At 47.7% G+C, this 10,451-nt stretch overlaps 1 protein-coding gene across 1 annotated transcript in view; it reads right to left on the bottom strand.

Moving 5' to 3' along the window:
- Nucleotides 1-3,173, bottom strand: part of PRKG2 (protein kinase cGMP-dependent 2) — a 95,169-nt gene extending 91,996 nt beyond the window's left edge. Inside the window, exon 1 of the mRNA XM_057727952.1 lies at nt 3,083-3,173. The gene's annotated coding sequence lies outside the window, so the exon portion shown is untranslated. The remainder of the gene's footprint in view (nt 1-3,082) is intronic.
- Between the last annotated feature and the right edge of the window lie 7,278 nt (nt 3,174-10,451).

Consider the following 10,451-nt stretch of genomic DNA (forward strand, 5'->3'; position numbering starts at 1 on the left):
ACGAAATGGACCATCTCCATGGTAGCCAAAAGAGCTATCACAGGGGATCACAGGGGATCTGGCAAAAACTATGGCTATAAGCCACTCTGCAATTTCCTTCCCTTTAATAAATCATGAAAAATAGAATAGATTCTTTTTCTTCATATGGGCAGGTTAGCCTGAAGTCAAATGAATTACATAGCCTTCTCGAGATAGTTTTCTAAGTAGATATGAAACTGATGCATCTGGTGTTACTCTTAACTTTGTCTCACCAAATGTCTTTTAGAAAATAACTAACCATCACTGAGTGGATAAACCCCTGCTGCTCCTCCCTGAAGCGACCACAAAGAGTTGTCCTTGTGAAAAGCAGCTCAATTTCATACTGATCCCACAACTAAAAGCATCTGTCCATCTGACCTTGTGACTGTTGACCTGGGGCTCAGTTTTGAATCCACTGTTCGTTTTCTCTGTTCAGGGCATCTTAATTTGGGGAGTAACTTTCTCTTGTCAGGCAGTCATGTGAGCTTCTTACTGTACCAAAGTTTCAGCTACTGAGGCAATCTCCTTGCAATGCCCCCCACCACACACCCCACAGAATGTTTACAGTGAGTTTTATAAATGCCACATACCCTGTATGTTCACTGCCAAATATAGTGGCATTCCATTTAGCTATTTTGGGGCGCCCTCGTAGCAGATAAGCAGGCAAACACACAGAAATGTAATTTTATAGGTGTAGGTCTGGAGATGGTAGCTGATGGAATTTGAGTGACGATAAGAAGAAAAAGAAAGACTTGGAAATTTCCATTGTGGCAACTGGGCAAGAGAGGACGTCATTAACCAAAATGAGGGGCAGATTTGAGGGATGTAACAGTGAGTTTAATTTTGGACAATGTGAGGAACCTGTGGAAACATTAAGGTCAAGAAATTCAGTAGGCAGTAAGGAACAAGGGACTAGAAAATCGAAAGGAGAGAGCTGAAAATCCTTAGCAATCGTAAGTAGAGGCTGAAGCTGAAGAAGTAGATAAAAGCGACCAGAAGATTGGCAATGAAGAGAAGAAGAGTGTTTAGGCCTATGTGAAGTTTGAGAGAAAAACTAGAGACAGTAAGACTAATCTATTGTGTTAGAGAAAGGATGTGGAGGGATTAATTGTATGAGACAAGATGGCAGGAGTAACACTGCACGGGCAGAATCTCTAAATGTAGTAATTAAATGAGTGCAAACAAGAGGGGAGCCAGAAAAGATTCCAGTGTTTTGATCTTGGCAGGCTGGAGGGAAGGCAGTACTATGAACTCATTCATTCATTAAAAATGAATAGAGCACCATCTACGGGTTAGGCACTGTGACAATGACCACAGTCAAGAGAATCAACATGCTTTGTGGAGAAGGTGACGAGTCTGGATTTATATTTGTTGACTTTGAGGTGCCTATGAGTCATCAAGGTGGAAATGTCTAGCAGATAATAGCAAAGAAGAAAGGTCAAGGCAAGAGAACACGTCATAGAGGTAAGAATTGAAGTCCCACTAGCAGATGAGATCACTGAGGGAATAAAGAAAGGAATGCCTCTATTGCTATGTATGTACATTTAGATGGTGCCTGTGGATATTATTTACAGGAGAAGAGGAGGAGGAGATGCAAATAACAAAGACAGAGAAGGAACAGTTGTACAATAAGAGATCTAGAAGAAGTACACTGGAAGCCATCAAGATGAGATTTTCAAGAGGTGAGCAGGCTGCAGTTCACATCCCACAGACATCAAAGCAAAAGAGATCAGAGGGAAATATACTGAATTTCGCCTTTCACAGAAGAGTCGGGATAGAAACCAATTACAAAGGACCGTGGGAAGAGCTGACACTGAGAGGAGGGACTTCAAGATGGTTCATGCAGTGGTTTTTTAGAATAGTGAAAACTTTAGAGAATTTGTAAGCCTAAAATAATGAACCAGTGAATACAGAGAATATAAAAACATAGGAGAAGAGGGGATAATTGATAGGAAAATGGCCTAGAGGAAGGAAGACAACATAGGATCAAAAGACCTAGGCAGCATCCAGGCAACCTTCACTGTGAGGTGAATTAGCCCTCACTTGTAAGGATTTCAGAGGACTGAAATGGAGCATTTCAGGTAAAAGAGAGAGATCTCTGTGTACCATCTTTTTAAGCCGTTTTTTCTTAGTTACGCAATGTTCCAATGGAGAAGATGGCCTCTAATTCTCCAAAGAGAATTCTCCACCATATTAGCTCCTGCATAAAACTAAACAGCAGCACTGGCAACACCTATTGTATGTTGCGTGGGATGATCGCCTTCTGCAAGAGTTAAATAGAAACTTGCAAAGAAGAGAGACAATAATTTCTAAGGAACTGTTGGGTGGTGGGGGACACAGGCAGGTAGCTGTGTGTTGCACTCTTCCTTTATAAAGGAGCCCCTGGGAACTTCGGCGAGATGGAGAGCAGAGCGTCATCCTTTCTACCTGTTCATTCTGCCTGCGTTGTTTCTCTGCAGGGTCTCAACTGCTATGCATCTGTACCCTAGTTCTTCTCACACTTGAACCCCTTGCTTTTTCTCTCATCCCCAAAGTGACTCGTTTCTGTTTGTTTGCTCTTGTTTCTTCACCAGGAAAAACAGAGCAAGAAACGTGAAAGCGCCTCACGGTGCCGAGAGAGACCCAGGACACCCACACAAGTTTACGAGTCCTCGTCCAAGTCCTGGTCTCCTAGCAGCTCCCCGGAGCTCGGCGAAGCGAAGCCGGGAGCGCACGCCCTGACAGCACCGCCAAGCCCCCGGCCGGGAGCAGCAGTCTCCCCGGCCGCCCCGGCTGAAGGCGTGAGAACCTGACATCTCCCCACTCGGGCTGAGCTCGCCCCTCCCGCCCCCAGCCGAGCTTCTGGAAATCCAGTAGCCTTCCCCCCGCCTCCAGGAGCTCGCGGCAGGCTGCCGCCCCGAGCGAACGCCCCGCGTGCACACGTCCACACGCCAGCAGCACAGGCACGAGAGCGGCTGGGTGTGGAACCGAGGCGCCCCGCGCGCCCAGCGGGCCCCCGCGCGGGGCCCCGGCCGCGGCCCCCCGGCGCCCCTCGGGGCCCGAGCTCCCCGCCCGCGAGCCTCACCAGCCAGCCGGGTAACTTTCCAGGTGCGCAGCTCGTCCCCTCGGCGCCGCCGCCCCTGCGTCTCCGCGTCCGCTCCCTCGCCGCCCGCCCTCCCGGCCTCCCGCGGCGCCCCAGCCGGGCGCAGGTCAGCTTAGCGAGCTCGGGCCGGGCGCGGGGCGCCGGGCGCGGGGCTGCGGGCGCTGTCTCTCCGACTACGCGGGAGCCGGGGGCGCAGGCGAGCGCCTTGCGGGCAGGAGCTGCTGCGGCTCCGTTGCTGCCGCCTGGCTCCTCCGCGGGGGCCGGTGCAGAGGAGACGCGCTGGGAGGGAGGGAGGGAGGGAAGAAAGGAGGGAGGAGAGGCGAGGAGGAAAAGGAGGGGGGCGGGGGTCAGCCGGGGCGATGGCGTGGAAGAACAAGGAGCCGGCTTCCCTCAATGTGGGGTCACCCGCGCGCGCTCCCACACCGGCCCTAACCTTTACTCCCGAGACACGCTAGCGGCCACAGCCGCAGCCTGCACTTTATACCCCAACCCCTCCAGAGTGAGGCAACTGAAGTAGGAAGATAACATCGTGGTTGTAAGCTTTTTTTTTTTTTCTAATGTTATTATTATTATTTCTATTTCAAGTGTGTGGCGCGAGGCGAGAGGAAAGTTCAGGGAGGTGTCCATCTTTTTCTTCCCCTCCCTCTTTCCCTCCACCCCACCCTCACCCCCACCCCCAGGTCTGTTTTCACTGCAAGAAGTCTCCCACCTCGCCTTCGCTCCCAGAGTGCAAACAGGCTCACGTACCCTGGACGTGCTCTCCTCTGTCACACCAATGCCCTTCTAGAAGACATGTGACCCTGGACCAGCTTGAGGACGCACGCGCTCTTCCCGGACTCTGGCGCCATAACTTGCATCTAGCTTGCCATTTCACATGATGCTGGGGCAGTGGCTTGAACTGAGTTTCAAGGGACCTTCGGAATCTGGAGGTCTTCTGGCAGGGAGCTTTCTTGATCACCCAAGCTGGTAATCCTCTCCCCGTCGCCTTTTGATTACATGTTTTTTCCTGAGGCAGGGCATTATGGTTTTCTAAATATATATACACCCCACCGCATTATTTGCTGTGCCCTGGAGTTGTGAGATCTCCGTGTGGCTTGTCCCCTTTTCTCCTGCCTCCAGAGGAATTTCACTGGTAAATCTGCACAAGACAAGGGCAGTTTCTGTGAGGAGGAATGGGAAGTACAGTGAGGGTCTATTCACTGTGCCTCTAGAGAATGTTAGAACCCAACTCCCTTGGGTTTTAAACCACAGGGCAGCAGTGGGCCTCACGTAACACCGGTCTGCACTAGTACATACATAAACTTATATAGACATTAGGCCCACGTAAAATATGTTGAATAGGGTCATTAAATTTCAAAGAAGGGAAAATGTAGTGCTGGTGTGTGTGTGTGTGCGCGCGTGCGTGCGCGCAGCTAACGGGGAAAAAATCAGCAAAAGTACAAAGTACTTTTTCATGAACACATGCGATGCGAGAGTCTTTCTATTTTATGCAGGCCTTCGAAATGGCCCAACTAGAGGAGATGGGGATGGAGAATTATTCCACAGGAAAAGGGAAAATAATAAAGTCATTGTTAAGTCACTGGGATAATGGATATTTAAGTCAATGGCCTGGATTCTTATGAACAGTTAAATGACAAAAAAAAAGAAAATCAGAGATTTTCAAAGTCTTTACATTTAATTCAGTCCATGGGGGGGCGGGGGGGCTGTAGATAGCTAATTAATGGGTCCAAAAATTGTTGTATCGGGTCAGAGCTTGCATTTTTTTAATGAAATCGAATAGGATAAAAATATCAGCGACATTAAACTTTTCGCATCAGTTGAATATGTCAATGTGTGTACTGGGTCAACCGTGTCATGTTTATTTTCTTGGTGTTCCTTCAAGTAAAACTTGAGAGGCACTGATGTAGTGCAGGCTGCTGCCTCGGGTCAGAGTTTGAGGGGGAACTTCATTCCTTCCCAGGGATCCTGTGCTCTGGCAACAATGCCCAGTTATAGAGAACAAGGAGGAGGGTGAGGAAGAAGAGGAGAAAATCGACCATGGTTGAGCTCTTTATCCATTCTTTCCACAAATGTGCTTGAGCAGCTTCTATGCCTTAGGCCCGGTGCAAAATCTGGGAATTCAGCGGTGAGCAAAGTCAACATGTGATCTTGGCACTTTAGAATCCAATGGGGGAAAGAGACATCGAACAAATAAACACAAAAGTAACTACATACGTGATAAATGCTGTGAAGGAAAATGATATGAAAGCAACAATGATGGGGTCATAATTTAGATGAGGCAGGCTACAATGAATAATTAACCCAATTTAAAATGTCTTCAATGATAAGGAAATGTATTGTTTCATATAGCAAGAAGTCCCAAGGTCAAAAGGCTCTATCTGGTGAATTCAGTAGCTCAGTGCTATCAGGGAAGGCCCCGGGGCCGTTCCGTTATTCCCCCTGCCACCTCCAGCATGCCAGCATGGTACCTGGGTCTGCGCCACCCATGGCCCCAGGCTGACAGAGCGGCTCCCGCTAGGACAGACAGTCCTGACAGTGCCCCATGGTAGCAGAGTATGTCTTTTTCAAGAGTGGGAAAATCTTTTTTGGAAGCTTCTAGCAGGCTTCTCACCCGTCATCAGTCCAAACCAAGTCACAGACCCACCCACGTCTAAAGAATGGAAATGGGGATGGGGGGGAACATTACCATAATTGGTTGAGGCTCTTCAGGACTTGCCCTTGAACTTTTCAGGGTTGCGTTCTTTGAGGAACGGATACCTAAACAAAAAAGAGAAGGTAGCAGTGGATGCTTGGTAGCCAATCCAGAATCTGCTACAGGAGCTCAAGGATGACACCTCTGAAAAAATGACATTTAAACTTAAGATGAGTAACAGTCGGCAAGGAGTGAAGAGGACGCACCTTCAGGCAGAGGGAGTCGCGTGTGTGGTCTGACTATGCCACATGTTAAAGGTGTACGTGCAATTCCTCATTTACTACGTTGACCCCAAAAGGTAAGTGTACCCGAGGAAGCAAGCTCAAGGAGTTAAATAACATTATCAAGTTTACAGAGCTTGTAAGTCACAGAGCAATCAATCTAATTCCAGAGCCTGAGTCTTGACTTCCGCCTATCCAGAGACAGTGAGAAGCCAGAATTTACTGGCCTTTCCCAGCCAGCCATTGACTGAGGAACCACCACCCCCTACCCCCCAAACCCTGCCTCCAGGTCCCTCTGCAAGGTTTCTCTGGGCCCACTGGTAGTGCAGGACCCATGTTCATGAATAAATCCTCTAATACCGGGTGTACCTCTTCTCCACTGGGTGTCACAGCCCCTGCCAGGCACTGTTGTCAGAGTGCTAGGGTTCTTATGGTATCAAAGCTCAGAGGTGGTTGTAGAGATGTGGAGAGTGAAAAGCCCATCTTTGTGTTAATACACAGAGAAGCCCTTAAGCAGCCTTGGTGTTTTAGAGAAATCTGTTTCTCCTACTTTCTTTCTCGCATGGACATGCATCCAAGGGACTAAGCTGGGAACAGGTTACTTCCCCTGAACTCAGACTCCCAAGGCCCTGCACAACTGCCTTCTGACTCAAGGTCATCTAGTTGGAATCCTATTCTCTTGGGATAAATGCCCTCACAGGAGACTCTGTAGTTGCCCTTGCACTTGGCCACGCCATCAGATCAGCCTTTGTGCTCACAACGTTTGAGCCCAGCTCAGAGCATCCACAAGCACCACCAGCTTGTCTCTCTCCTTTACTGGACATCAGAGCAGGGCCTTTTTATCTTAACTCATATCTTCAGAACGTACATAGCTCAAGTCTCTTCATGACACGGAAAACAACCCCCTCCCCAAATGCCACTCTTTAATCTACTGTCTCTATTTTCTTAAAAAAACAAACAAAAAGCACAAAATGTATTTACTGAGATTCTCGAGACTTAGAGAAACCTGTGGGAGCCCATGACACACATCACACTATCATCCAAGCCTAGTGCTGGGAGCACCGTCTCCATTTCACTCTTGTCTCTCCAAGGGCAGGATGGCTTCTCGTTTGCCAGATCCCTCCCTGCTGATCGCTGGTGGGGCGGAGGGTGAGCCCTGTGTGCCTTCACTCACAGGGCAGGAGGGTAGTTTCCCAGCCCCTCCAGGCAGCGGGCACAGCCTATGTGTGTCCCCCATTTTGAATTAGCCAGTCTCTTGCTCTCCTTGAAAGCCCTTCCTCCTCTACCCCACTCCCACTCAATCTAAATTTTCCCAGGATTCTGTCCTTCACCCCTTCCTTCCTCCTTTCCTTCCTTCCTCCCTTCCTTCCTCTCTCGCTCTCTCTAGTTCTTTCTCCCTCTCCCTCTCTCTCTCCTCGTAGCTTCGGTAATCACGTCTCAGTGTACTTCCTCTCTTCAGAACTGCACTTTATCTCAGCCCTTCTGGTGGTATTTACCACGTTCTACTTTGTATTATTGTTACCTATCTATATTTCTTATCTCTCCTACTTGACTGTAAACACCTGGAGGGCATGGTTCACATCTGATTCATCTCTGTGTGTCTCTCACAGCACCTACTGAAGGTCCAAAGCCTAGAGTGAGTTATGACATTACCCGGAAGAATTGTATTTAAGTTTCTGAAATTCTGTAGAAAGAATTTGAAATGTGTTCTTGATTTTCCTTCTGGAATAAAGACAATTGTTTGGAATAATGCCACAATTTAGAAATTGATAATCTGCCTAATTAACAAGCAGGTAATAGTAAATTTGACTACAAAAGACTGACATGTGAATACATTTAATGTTCTGTTTTTATCTGCATATACTGAGTTTCAGTCCCTAGTGTATCCACGGTCCTAAATAGTGATTTTTTTTTTTCTAGTTATGGGTGTAGGCAGTGTGCACTAACTATGCACTAAGCTCACAGTGTTTGGCATCCCACATCCTGTGCTCTTTCAAAATCCAGGCGGGCCGTCCATCCAGCACTTTGGCTTCTCAACTCCTTAGACCTCATATCCCATAATCTCCATGTCCACTCAGCCTCAGACATTCACTGCCACAATTAGACCTGGAATCTCCTCTAAAATCATAGGTCATGGGCACCCCAGATCAGCTTTGCCCTGCCTGCCCCCAAGGCTTTAGCCCTTTGCCTTTCTTCTTAGACACAGTGGCCTCAGCAGTGCCTCACACCGTTCCCGTGGTTGTAACGCCCCAGCGAACACTGTCACCAACCTCAGTTTCCTCTGGAATGAGGACCAGACCAGCATGGCCTCCATAACACCCACTGTAGAGGGAGCCTCAGTGGTTCCAGCTCCCAGGTCTGACCTGACTGGACCCACAGAAATTCTGGCTTCCCTAGCTGCTGCCTGGAGGGGCCCAAAACTCACCCTAGAGATATAGTGGAACTCATGCCCTGTGGAGCGGACGGTGACCACTGAGCGACAACAGCCAGGAAGAAGCCAGCTCACCCTTCCTGCACACCCAGGAGCTGTTCAGAGAGGCGATGGCACTGTCCTTCTGGCCACTCAAGCATGACTCAGCAACCAGCTTTATTTTGTAGAGAAGCTGTGGACAGATTGGTAATGCATCACCTTTTTCTCCTTCTCTCCCTTATTTCTCTTTCTCCCTTACCCCTGTTTCCTTAGGATAACACCCCCTTATTAAGAATTAGCATGTGAGCTTTGCCTCGGGCTCTGTTTCCTAGAGAACCCAGGCTAAGATAAGCCCTTACACTCTGTGACCACAGCCTTCCATCCTTCAAGCTTATTTGCTCAGTTATTTTCTCTTCATGTGTGTTTGATCTTAAAGGGACCTCTAATTCTTTGACCCTCTATTTCCTTCCTCCCTGTCTTTACCCTGATTCTTACTCAGTTTAGTGTGCAGTCCGTTATTTCACACTCGTGGTATTTCTCCCCAACGGTGTATTCTGCAAGAGCCAGGTGAAGCCCCTGTCCTGGAGGAAGCCCACTTCTCACCTCCCTTCTCTTATACTTGCACAGTGAGTGCTCGCGGAGCAAGGTAAATATAAGCCCTGTTATCATGGAACTTAAGTTCTGGGTCAATGGTGGTGTGCTAGACTGGCAAAGCCATTCTGGAGAGCCATCTTACATGATTTACTCAAATTAAGATTATGTGCTGCTCACTTGCAATTCTAATTCTGAGTATACTAATAGCTCAGAAAACTTCTCATGCAGGTCCCTGTGCGGGCATGTACAAGGGTGTTTATTGAAGCTTCTTTTGTGTTATTATGGGTAGGGAAGGTACTTAGGTACATCTCCAGGAGAATGGATAAGTAAATTATCCGTGGAAATATGCCATTGAATATTATACCGTACTTAGAACAACAGATTTGATATTCACAAGGAAAATGATATACCTTCTAGAGTATCTAATAGAAAAATGAAAGAAATGTGATATATAACACAGTACTCTCTGCATAATTAAAAAATATGCATAAAATACAATACATATTTTGCAAAAACACCTACAAATAAACAGATACGAAATTAGCACTTTGGAATGTTTGCCTCTGTGGGAAAAGGGGAATAGGAGTAGAGTATCTGAACAAAGGAAAGAATAAGGCAAAAAGGAAAAACTCTGGGGAAGGAGAGAGAGAAGAGAAACAAAGAACTGAGACGTATTTTCCAATATTGACAAGTGTCACAAAGACTATAAAAGAGATTGATGTTGGTTGGAGTTGGAAGGCAACTTCTGAGAGGTGGTCAGAGACCTCCCCAAAGAGGGAGCATTTGAGCGAAGCCTAAGTGATGAGGTAAAACCCACCATGGGCTGCTCTAGGGGAAGTGCACGCAGGGCAGAGAGAAGAGCACGTGCAGAGGCCAGGAGGTGGAAGATGCTCGGTGAGGTGCGGGGGCAGGAGGAAGGCCATGGTGGCTGGAACGCATGAGCTTGGAGGAGGGGGACTCAGGACATGTCGGTGCGGGAGAGCTTGGGGTCAGACCGCACAGGGTCCTGGAGGCACTAGTAAAAGCTTAGGGGTTTTGGCCACTATAAATTCTTGATCCCAACCACTTCTGGTTACTAAAGACTCCCTGGTAATCCTGCTGAACTTACTTGATCAGCTCTTTCTCTTTATTGTTATAAAAATGGCCAACTTTTTTCTCCGTCCTTAAACCCTCTTCTCACCATCCTCACTGGTGGTCGTTGGCCTCACTGGCTCTTCACAGAGAAAAGACTAATAATCACTGTCACAAAGTGAGTTGTGTCCCTCTCCCGTCCCCATTCATGTGATGAAGTCCTAACTCCCAGTGCCTCAGAACATCACCTTATTTGGAAATACAGTTATTGTAGATGTGATACATTAAGATGAGGCCTACAGCATGGGCCCTAAACCAATAGGACTGATGTCTTTATAAAAAAAGGGAAATTTGAACCCAGAT

The sequence above is a fragment of the Hippopotamus amphibius genome, chromosome 3, assembly GCF_030028045.1.
Source record: "Hippopotamus amphibius kiboko isolate mHipAmp2 chromosome 3, mHipAmp2.hap2, whole genome shotgun sequence".
Lineage (NCBI taxonomy): Eukaryota > Metazoa > Chordata > Mammalia > Artiodactyla > Hippopotamidae > Hippopotamus > Hippopotamus amphibius.